The sequence below is a fragment of the Wolffia australiana genome, chromosome 11 (genome assembly GCF_029677425.1).
Source record: "Wolffia australiana isolate 7733 chromosome 11, ASM2967742v1".
NCBI classification, from domain to species: domain Eukaryota; kingdom Viridiplantae; phylum Streptophyta; class Magnoliopsida; order Alismatales; family Araceae; genus Wolffia; species Wolffia australiana.
The window spans coordinates 10996769-11007425 of record NC_135845.1 but is presented as its reverse complement, the minus strand read 5'-3'; positions in this window follow the sequence as shown (position 1 = coordinate 11007425).

Below are 10657 nucleotides of genomic sequence, written 5' to 3'. Positions count from 1 at the left end.
AAGAATAGAAGAAGTAAGGAGCTCTAGATTGATTTCTTTGATCCAATAAAAAGGATCAAAGGGTCAATCAGAGGGGATAATAAGAAAATCTGATTTGGTTTTAGTTTGATTTTGGGAAACTTGGTAACAAAATTTAATAGCTATTATATCATAAAGGCAATCTAACATCTCCTAGAAATTTAACTTTTTATAATTTTTTTAATGTGCAAATGGAATAGATAGGTAAATTTCACAATCTCTCCTCTTAATCCCAGTAAGGGCTTGTACTTGCCGCTCAATCCAAGCGATTTAGAAATGCAGACCAAGATGAACAGAAAAATCACAAATTACGCTAAAAAATACTCCAAATGACACTAAAATTCAAATGCAAGGTAATATAAAGCACCTGATAGGGTTGATCCAAGATGAAGCTCATCTCTGTCTTGCAGCTGTGATAGAGCCACCTCTAGAATGGTCCCCTACTCTCAAAATTCGGCTTTTGTACTTAGGTTAAACGGTAAAAACTACCATTTTACCCCGAATCAGTAATTGAATTTTATCCATCAATGTAGGTTTGATTTGAATGATCCAACCGTATAGATAGAAAGAGGTCAAGATGAGAAAATCTATAAAAAAAATCATCTCAATCAGACTTCAGGATCAAAAGTTATTAATAAATAAAAATTGACCAATCTAAATTGTTGGATCAATATTCATTTATTTAATTACTTTTTTTCTTACACGCAATGACATGTCGACGGCTGATTGGATGGTGCATTTTGTACTTCAAATGGTGGGTTCATTCTCGGCGCGCCACATACCCCTGTCCTGAAATCAAAATAAAGAAAAAATAGAAAAAATAGACATTGTACAAAGCGCTTTGCACGTATGTGTGTACTAGCGCACCCCAATCACCAATCGCCACATCATCAATCATGTATGCGATGTGTATGCACCGCACGGAGAGAGAACTCTGTGGAATTTTGCATAAAAGTCCCTCATTAAATGTGCGCAAGCAAAAGGACGCGGCCGAAAAAGTATTTATACATATGCCCCTGTCGCATTCTCTCCCCTCCATATTTCGTTAAAAAAATCATAAAAAATCCTGAATAATTGCAATAACACCCTGTAACTATTTTAATCATTTCTTTACACCTGCATACACGACCGTGAGTTTTTTAAGGGCATAATTACAACAAAATGTTAAGAAAAACCCTTCAAATTCTAGAAATTGCTTTAAAACTCATATTTCCCTTATAAATATATTCTTTTCCAACTTAAAAATACATTTGTTCCTAGGATAAATTCCCAAAGATTCCTATAAAAATTTAGAAATTATAGAAAACTCAGTAATTCATCCCCACAGTAATTAACATCAAAATTAAATTTAAACCTACAATTTTCATTTAAACAGAATTATTCCAAGCTTAAATAAAGTCCATAAATTAACAAAAAATTAGGGAAGATCAAAATTCACTTGAAAAAATTAATTATGTAATATATGATAACAACCCAATTTTAAACTCTTTAAGTGCATAAAATTGTGCTAATTGCTTGAAATAAGTATCGAATTTAGGATGTTATCAGCCGCGCCATTGGCCTACACTTTGATAGGGAGATTTGCTACCAAGCATTCCCTTATAGACTACATCACTTGGTTATATCTAGCACCACGTCACTTTCTCGAACCAGTGGTCATCGGCATGCGCAACCATCAAAGTGTCTACATCCGCTTCCAACTGGAAGCCGATTTTAAGAAAGCTTGGAGTTGTACCACCTAGAATATTAACCACTTCATCTTGCATACCTACTGATCGATTGCAGAGCAGTTGAGCACCTCACGTGATCCTGCCCCTTATTCTGTCCTAGTGTGGAAAGGCTTCTCGGGCCTACGACCTCATCTCTTCACGCCAAGTGCCTTGGAGTCCTTAGCCGGTGATGTAGGAACATTTATACGTCTTGACAAAGACGTACATTTGTTCAACCGCCCAGGATACGCACGGGTTTGTGTGGAGATCGACCTATTAGCCCCTATCCCTTGCATGATTCTGATTAGGAACGGGGATGAGATGATTCACCAAATCATAGTCTACGAGAACTTCCCACAGTTTTGTACACACTGCACACTTTTGGGACACACCATTCACACGTGTCGCCAAAAGGTGACACATGCCACTTCACTCCCCCAGACAGACTACCTCCCTCCATTGCCCTATGATAATTATATAGTAGAGGCGAAAGCCGTTACCCAAGGATGTCGCCCTAACCCGAGACCGTTGCCTATTGCACAGGCGACCCCCTCACCGCAAGGTGTATTGAGTGGGTCGCCCTCCCTAGTCTAGGGCTCCATGGTGGCCAAACTTATTTCGGTTCAACCTACTCCTACAGCGGCACAATGGGTGAAGAAGGGTGCTGATAGGCACCCCAAACCTAGGGCACAAGATGCCCCATCTACTAGCCACTTATTGGGCAAAAGAAAAGAGGTTTGATCCCCTACACTAACCTTGAATGCCTTTGCTCTTTTATAGGTAGTAGATGGATCGGATACTCATGGCCACCTTGAGGTAGGGGTGAGTCATGTTAGGGCCCCACATGTTGCCCCGACTTGTCCTTCTCCTAGTTCCTCTCTGCCTATATCTTCCCACCCCTCCATGCCACCCCTACTCAACAACCGTCCCCCCGTCCTTTACCCGCCTCTCATGTTACTATTAGCCACTCCATTCCTCCACTCTCTCCTCGATGAGTCCCGATGCCCTCCACTCCATACCCCTCATTGCCCACCTCCTAGCCAGCGTACACCTCCCAACCAGCCCATCCCTTTCCATCCCCCCCACCAAGCTTCCTCCTCATTCCCCCTCCCCCCCCCCCCTTATCTTCCCACTCATCCCCACTCATTTGTCCACTCCCCAACCCCCCCGACATGCCCCCTCCGTCTCTCCCCCACACACCGGACCCACTACCTTATCCCCACCCATCCCATATACCACTTACTATGGGTGAATGCTTGAATGATTGTCAAGTCTCTCTTCCTCGTGATGGCACTTGTGGGTATATTGGTGTATTTGCTTCCACGGGCGAGGAGGATGACAATGCCTCCATATCTAAGGACTTAGATACGGACACCCCGCCACCTCTTGGACATCACTCAGATACACCTTACACTCGTCGCATATATAACACTCGATCGAGGGTGCTCCATGAAAGCCGATAGTACTATGATTCCTTGTCTCATACGGTTCAATAAGCCGATAGTACTACGGTTCAATAAGCCCAACTAGGAATAGTTGGGCTTATTGAACCGATGACTCTACCAGATAGCACTCACTTCATTATGAGGAAACTCAAAATGGATCACGTCTCTTGCCACTCCTCAAATAAGCTCTGGTTATTTTGGACATGAGACTATTCGTTGGAGCTCCTATGCTCGTTGGACCTAGTATGTCACATTTATCGTTCAGTCCTCCTCGATGCCTTATACACTCACGATAGTCTATGCCTTGCATAGATACCTCGATAGAGAGGCCTTATGAGAGGAATTTGTCCAGCATATACACACCCATCTGCGTCTTAATGATCTATCATGGTTTTTAGCAGGGGATTTCTACTGCGTACACGCAGTCAGTAAATGCCAAGGAGGTCAGCTGCCCAGGTCGAGATCCATGCAAGCGTTCAATGACTTTTTTTATCGGGCTTCACTGGTGGAACCCCACACCATAGGCGAGAGATGGACATAGTGCAATGAGCGCCAAACAAATGCGTGCATGTAGAAGTGACTCGATCATTGCTTTACTAATGGTATTGCACTGGTGCACTACACTATCACAATTGAGCTCTTACCGAGACATTACTCGTACCACTCACCGATCCTCATTCTTCCAGACTCGAATACTCGAGTTCGTCGTTCCCCATTTCAAGCTATGTAGTTGGAGCATAAAGACTTTCATAGTTTTGTGCATAGCCACTAACATGGAACGATCTTCGCATCGCCTATGGAGAACTTCATTTATAGACTGTAGAACCTTAAGTTCCACCTGAAATGGTGGATTTGAAATGTATTAGTGATGTAACACGATCGGGCTCTCGGACCGAACGACTCGTGTTACACCAAAGGAGGGGCTAATGCGGTCATATCATAGAGCAAAGATGAATAAAGATGATGTCATGTTAAGGATAATGCGACAATAAAATCGATGGGAGGTATGAATTCGTTGTCGACAACCGCCAACACCCACTAGGCCACGGCAAGCAGGACCTGGGAATGCCACTAGGCTCCCAATGATCCGGATATCCGGTTGAAGGCCGACGGTGCGAGATCGGCTACTGCCGCTTTAGCACACACCCTCGTCGGTCCCAACCAAGGACGTCTCAGAGGAAATCCTAGCCCTCAGAGCGTGAATCCTATCTATCACTAATCTAACCCCGGCGGTGGAGAAAACGTTCGGAGGCACTGAAAGAAATAATATAACGCAGATGGGGAAGTTAGAGAGCGTACCAGGAATAATAGGCTCGGGGAATCTTCTTCGGCAACCGTGGAAGGTGAGCGACACGGTGCGGCGGCGGTACTACGATCAGCTGGGATAGGATGCTGGAGATGGCCGAGGCGCGGCCGCGGACAGGTGCGAGGCGTCCAAAGGGAGGCTGTGGGGCCCCCGTACGATGGGACAGCGTCTTCGAGAGAACCTCGGGTGGATGGCCAGGGGGCGGTTGCGGGCCCGTCGATCTAGGGATTTCGTCCCCGGTCGGCGTTCGCGGGCACGGGCAGCTTTGGGGCGACCGCGGTTGGCTTGACGGCCGCGGTCAGTTCTGGCGGCCCAAGTGGCCGCGGTCGACGCTGGCGGCCGGGGTGGCTGTTGGCGGCCGAGAGTGGCTACTGGCGCCCGTGGGCAGCCCAAGTGGCTGCGGTCGCCGTTGGCGGTCGCGGACGATCGCTGGCGGCCGTGGGCGGTCATTGGCGGTCGTGGGTGGTCGTTGGCGGCCGTGGGCGGCTGCTGGTGGTCGCTGGCGGCCGTGGGTGGTCGCTGGTGGCCGTGGGCAGCTGCTGGCGATCGCTGGTGGCCGTGGGCTATCGCTGGCGGCCGTGGGTGGCTACAGGCAGTCGTCGCGCCGCGTGGGTGGTCGCCGGCGCCTCGCGGTCGCGGCGGCGATGGGCGGCCGCCAGCCCTTGGCGGTCGTTGGCATCCTGGGCGGCGCAGGCGCCTCGGCGGCCGTTGGCGGCCCTCGACGGTCGCGCGGCGGGCGGCGGCGCGCGCCCTAGGTGGCGGCTGGCGACCCTTGGCGGTCGTTGGCGACCCTGGGCGGCCGAAGGTTGCCCTCGGCGGTCGCTGGCGGCGCTGAGAGGCCTGAGGAGCCGGCAATGGAACTCCGGTGAGGGTGGCGGTTTTCGGCGACGATGGCGGTTTCCGGCGATGTCGGCGGCGGTTTCCGGCAAACTTTAGGGTTCTCTCTCTCTCTCCTAACTTTGCAGTGGCATTTTCGTAAATAAGTTGAAAACTAAAAAAACACTAAAAAAAATCAGGAAAATGGCTAAACAAGTCACATTTTTTGAGTCTTTCTCCTTTTTTCTTAATACAAGGGGTTCCCTTCTCTTTATAGGGAGGGTCCATGTCAGTTATGGAAGGTGAAAAGACAAAACATAAAACAGGAAACAAACCACAAAACAAAACAGGAAACAAACCACAAAACAAAACAGGAAACAAACCACAAAACAAAACAACAAAAAAACAAGGAAGATATTTCCTTAAGGCTTGATGGTCCCCCATCAATTAGGAGAGGTGCATGCACTAGTTGAAGCACTCAAAATGGAGCTAGATACTATTGAGAGACAACTACATGATGGTTGGACAGACGAAGTAGGGGAGTGACATAGGCCCTGTGAGAAGCTTGATGAATGCGATGCGACGACATGAGATTTTCTACATCTAGAAAATTGCGTAGCTAATGGCTGTGAGAAGGTGATAAAAACACATGTTTCCTTCACGATTCGATTCGCATAGAGCCCGTCCTAATTATGTGACCCTATTAGGGATGTATAGTCAAGACCCCACCTAGCTAGCGAATATTGGCATTGAATATTATAGCTCGCTCCTTGCCTCACAACCGACTAATGTGAGTGAGGACTCACTCGCCTCCATCCCTCATTTGGTGAACAACCAGGAGAATGCATTACTCACAGCCCTTCCTACGCGAGTAGAGATCAGAGAGGTAGTCTTTTCCTTGGATAGGAACAAGGCTCGGGGACCAGATGGATTTTCAGCAGAATTCTATATCGCATGTTGGGATATCATAGTCACGGACTTGGCGCTTGCTATCAAGAATATCTTTACACAAAGTCCTACCTCGAAGTTGGAAATCCACTTTCTTGGCTCTAATCCCAAAAGTGGACAACTCAGCTTCATTTAGAGACTTTTGCCCTATTAGTCTTTGTAATGTATGCTATAAAGTTACAGCCAAGATCATTACAAATCGACTTGCGACCTTCCTTGATAAACTTATCTCACCTGAACAGTGCGGTTTTGTCAAGGGTTGACAGATCCAAGACAGTATCATGCTCGTTCATGAGTGAGCCTTGTTAATAGACACTCATATTTGGGGCTCGAATGTCATCATCAAACTGGATATGGAGAAGGCATTTGATTGAGTTGAGTAGAGTTTCCTTACCAAAGTGTTACGTCGCTTTGGGTTCACCGATGTATTCATCACTCTTGTGGATGCCTGCATTAGAGAGAATTATTTCTCTCTTTTGGTGGACGAAAACTCCACAGGTTTTTTTACGGCCATCAGAGGTCTACGACAAGATGATCCCATCTCACCCACCCTTTTTATATTGATGGAGGAGGTCTTTAGTCTATTGCTCACAAGAGCAATCACCCGTGGCCTCATCCAACAATATTTTATGCAAAGGGGATGCCTGATACTCTCATACTGTCTATTTTCAGGCGATGCCATCATTTTCCTCAATGGATTTAAAAATTCCATTAAGGAACTTATGAGTGTCCCTCATTGTGTACAAGCGGGCTTCTTGCTAACTTGTCAATTCCTCGAAGAGCAGCTTTATAAAGCACTCTTAGATTATCCAACATTTTACCGGGTACTCACAAAGATGCCTCCCTTTTGACTATCTTAGATGCCCTATCTTTCTCGGACGTGCGAATCATCATTATTTTGATGCCTTGCTAGCCAAATTGAGAAAGAAAATAAAGGGATGGAAACTTCATTTTCTATCTCCTAGAGGACGCATCCAACTTATTCGACACATCCTCATGAGTATTTCACTGCATACCCTTGCGGTCCATTCATTATCTCTATTAGTCATCTGCTCTGTGGAGCGATTGTGCGCACGTTTCTTATAGTCCGGTCACCTCGAGGGAGTGAGTCGCCACCATTGGGTTTCTTGGGAGAAATATTGTCGGCTGACGGATGAGGGGGGTCTAGGGATCAAACATCTTTTGGATGTCCAAGACATGCTTCAAAAGAAGCTTGTGTGGCATAAGCGTACCATGCACTCCCCATTGGGGAGATTCATCTTATCGAAGTATGGCGAGTGGGCGCATAGCGAGATGGATATCCGAGGCCATCTTAGGTGGCGGACTTGGTAGGGACATTGGCTTGAGATAGCCACGATCACACGTTGGCATGTCGTCCGAGGCGCGATTACTGCATGGTATGATACATGGCTCACTAAGGCACCCCTAGCCCGTCACCCCTACTTAAAGTCCCATCACTTTAGATTGACCGTGGAGCAGTTACTCCTAGGCGACACCCACCATCTTTGGGAGCAACATGGCCTTCCCATCGACATGTTACCCTAGGCTCTGAGTACTCCCATCGTGCCCTCTCAAGATCGTCTTATTTGGACGCTTACCCTTGATGGGCCATTCTCTTGCCGCTCTTCTTGGGAGCATTTCCGTGAGAAATCCCCCACCCAGCACTAGGGTCGCCGAATCCAGCATCTGACGATCATTACTTGTGTCTCCTTCTTCCTTTGGAGACTCTTGCATCGTGGCCTCCTGACTAATGATCGAGTGAACTGTATCGTTCAACCTCTTAGTTTGCGTTGCCATTGTTGCCCCACATCTCCCTAGGTTGAGACTATGGAGCACATTTTCTTCCATAGTGAGACAACTCTAGATTGTTAGTGTCAAATCACACACCATTGGCGTTCACTCCTCGGTACTTCCTATACGCTGACATCGTTAGAGTGTTTTGGCAAGAAGTATCTCTCACCAACACGCTCCAACTGAAGCCCCCTCCTACACGTCACCATAGATTACTTACTATGGGAGATTTGTAAAGGGCAAAATTCTTATTGTTTTGCATGAAGTCCCATGCACGCCTTGGATATCATGCGACGTGTCAAGCAATGGATATGGCGTACACACCACCTCTTACCACCTCGCGCTCGCAGCTCAGCCCCAGCATGTGACCTCCTTTGATCTTGGAGTATTTGGGTTACCCTCGCCCCCATCCATATTTGGCTACAGATTGTTCATTGGCACCCACCGCCAATCGGCATCCTCATGCTAAATGTGGATGGTGCGACCAAAGGGAACCCGAGGCTAGTAGGGGGAGGTGGTATCCTATGAGATTATACAAGGAGTATTCTCTTTTCTTTCTCCTCTTTTTATGACATACAAACTAATACAGTTGCCGAGGCTATGGCGATATGTTATGATTTACTCCCATGCGAAGAATGAAACCTTCACCACATCGTCATAGAATTGGACTCACAGGTATTAGTTGACATGCTTCCTGCAGGCAAATGCTCCCAGTGGAACTACAAGGCGTATGGCAGGAATCATGCGGTGCCGCCCGTGCACAACTAGTGTCTATCACCAATTGTGCAAGGGAAATCAAACAACAGATGCCCTTGCCAACCATGCGGTACACACACAAACCCCTTCCTCCCTTTTCCATTCTTGGCAGACACTCCCTCTTACAGCTTGTGGATGCTATCGTGTTAAATGCCTTGGCTTACCGGCCCTTCGTATGCATCGCACACTGTCGAAGGAAGGCCTGCGAGAGTGGCAGATAGCAAGGAGTGCTGGAGGCGGGAGAACTCATCCTCTTGCTTGATAGTTTGTCAAGTCGCGCACCTCCACAATGACATTTGCGAATGGAGGGGTGGACTACACAGTACACACTTCACATCGCTACGAGGGCTCCCCCAACGCCTGCTGGCACGAGTGATCATCTCCTGGCCTTCACTAGGTAATTGGGAGTAGGGTCTGTGTAATTGGGACATGTATGCTTGCTCCATGCCTAAAAAAAAGGAAAACACTATATTTTATAAATAAACACCCCCTTGGAGGCGTCCAGGGCAGGGATGGGTCGGTCTACGAGCACAACGGCAAGGTTGGACGTACCTGACACTGTGATTTTGCCAAAAAAGAAAATAATAATAAACCTCAAGGCCCACATACGTACTTAATGGTTCTATTACCCATGTACATAGTTAATGGTTCTTGTGCACGTAAAATCCTTATAGGAATTTTCATTCATTAGTGATATATAAACATTCAGATTACACAATATGATATTTTTTAACCCAATATAGAGGTCGAGCTGGTGCCACACTACACCATAGGATCTAAGAAGGTACAAGGATTCCCTTTCATGGTACCTTTTTTCAATTATTAATGTATAAATATAATTTTCTATCAATATCTGATATGAATACCTTATACCACTATCCATGGTATAAAATTCCTGCAAAATAGAGAATATAATTTTATCAGTATCAAATTTTGACGTTAGATACCATTATCCCCAAGGATGATGGGGCCAAAAATGGATATGTGTGATCATTATTTTAAATGATCCCTCGAAAGATTGTGAATATCATTATTGAGTGTATATATCATCTATAGAGATAAAAAATGAGGGAAAATTTATCCAAGTTTCTTCTTTTGTAGCATACTATGAAGGGCTCTACATGCATATAAAGTTACATTTATGTACATGAATTATATTGTGAGATTTCTCAGTATCCCATCCATATGACATTGCTTTACTGAAGCTTAACAAAACCCTATTTTTTTCCTTATCTTGTGAGTTGTCAACTCATTGCAAGTCATGAAGAAATCTATATTAGCACTCACCCATTCTCTATTTTCATCATTCTTCAAACGCTTTTTTTACTAACCTAGTAAATTGAAAATAAAATATTTAGACTGTTGCAGGATCTCATGATAACCGTTCCAGTTTCCTTACCCTTCCTGTAATTATAGGAATCATCTACCTAATTTTTACTCATCTAGTCTGCCCATGTAAATTACACAATAAAATTAAAGACATAGGGTAGTATTTAGTAGATTACCTCCTTTAAGCACAAGTGTAATCTAAGAGGAAAGAATTAAATATTATATTATTTCTCACTATGGAAAGCTTTAATGTGAGGAATAAATTCAATTCAATAATCATAGCTCCAAATCTAGACAATATTTAACTCTAGTCCACAGACGTAAATTACACAAAAAAAGTTAAAGACGTAGGGCAGTATTCACTACATTACCTCCTTGAAGCACAAGTTTAAGCTAAGAGGAAAGAATTAAGGATCATATTATTTCCCACTATGGCAAGTTTTGATATGAGGAGTAAAGGCAATTCAATAATCATAGCTCCAAATCTACACTGGTGCAAGCATGCGTTGACCCCTGAAGATCCTCCCCTATCCCCTATT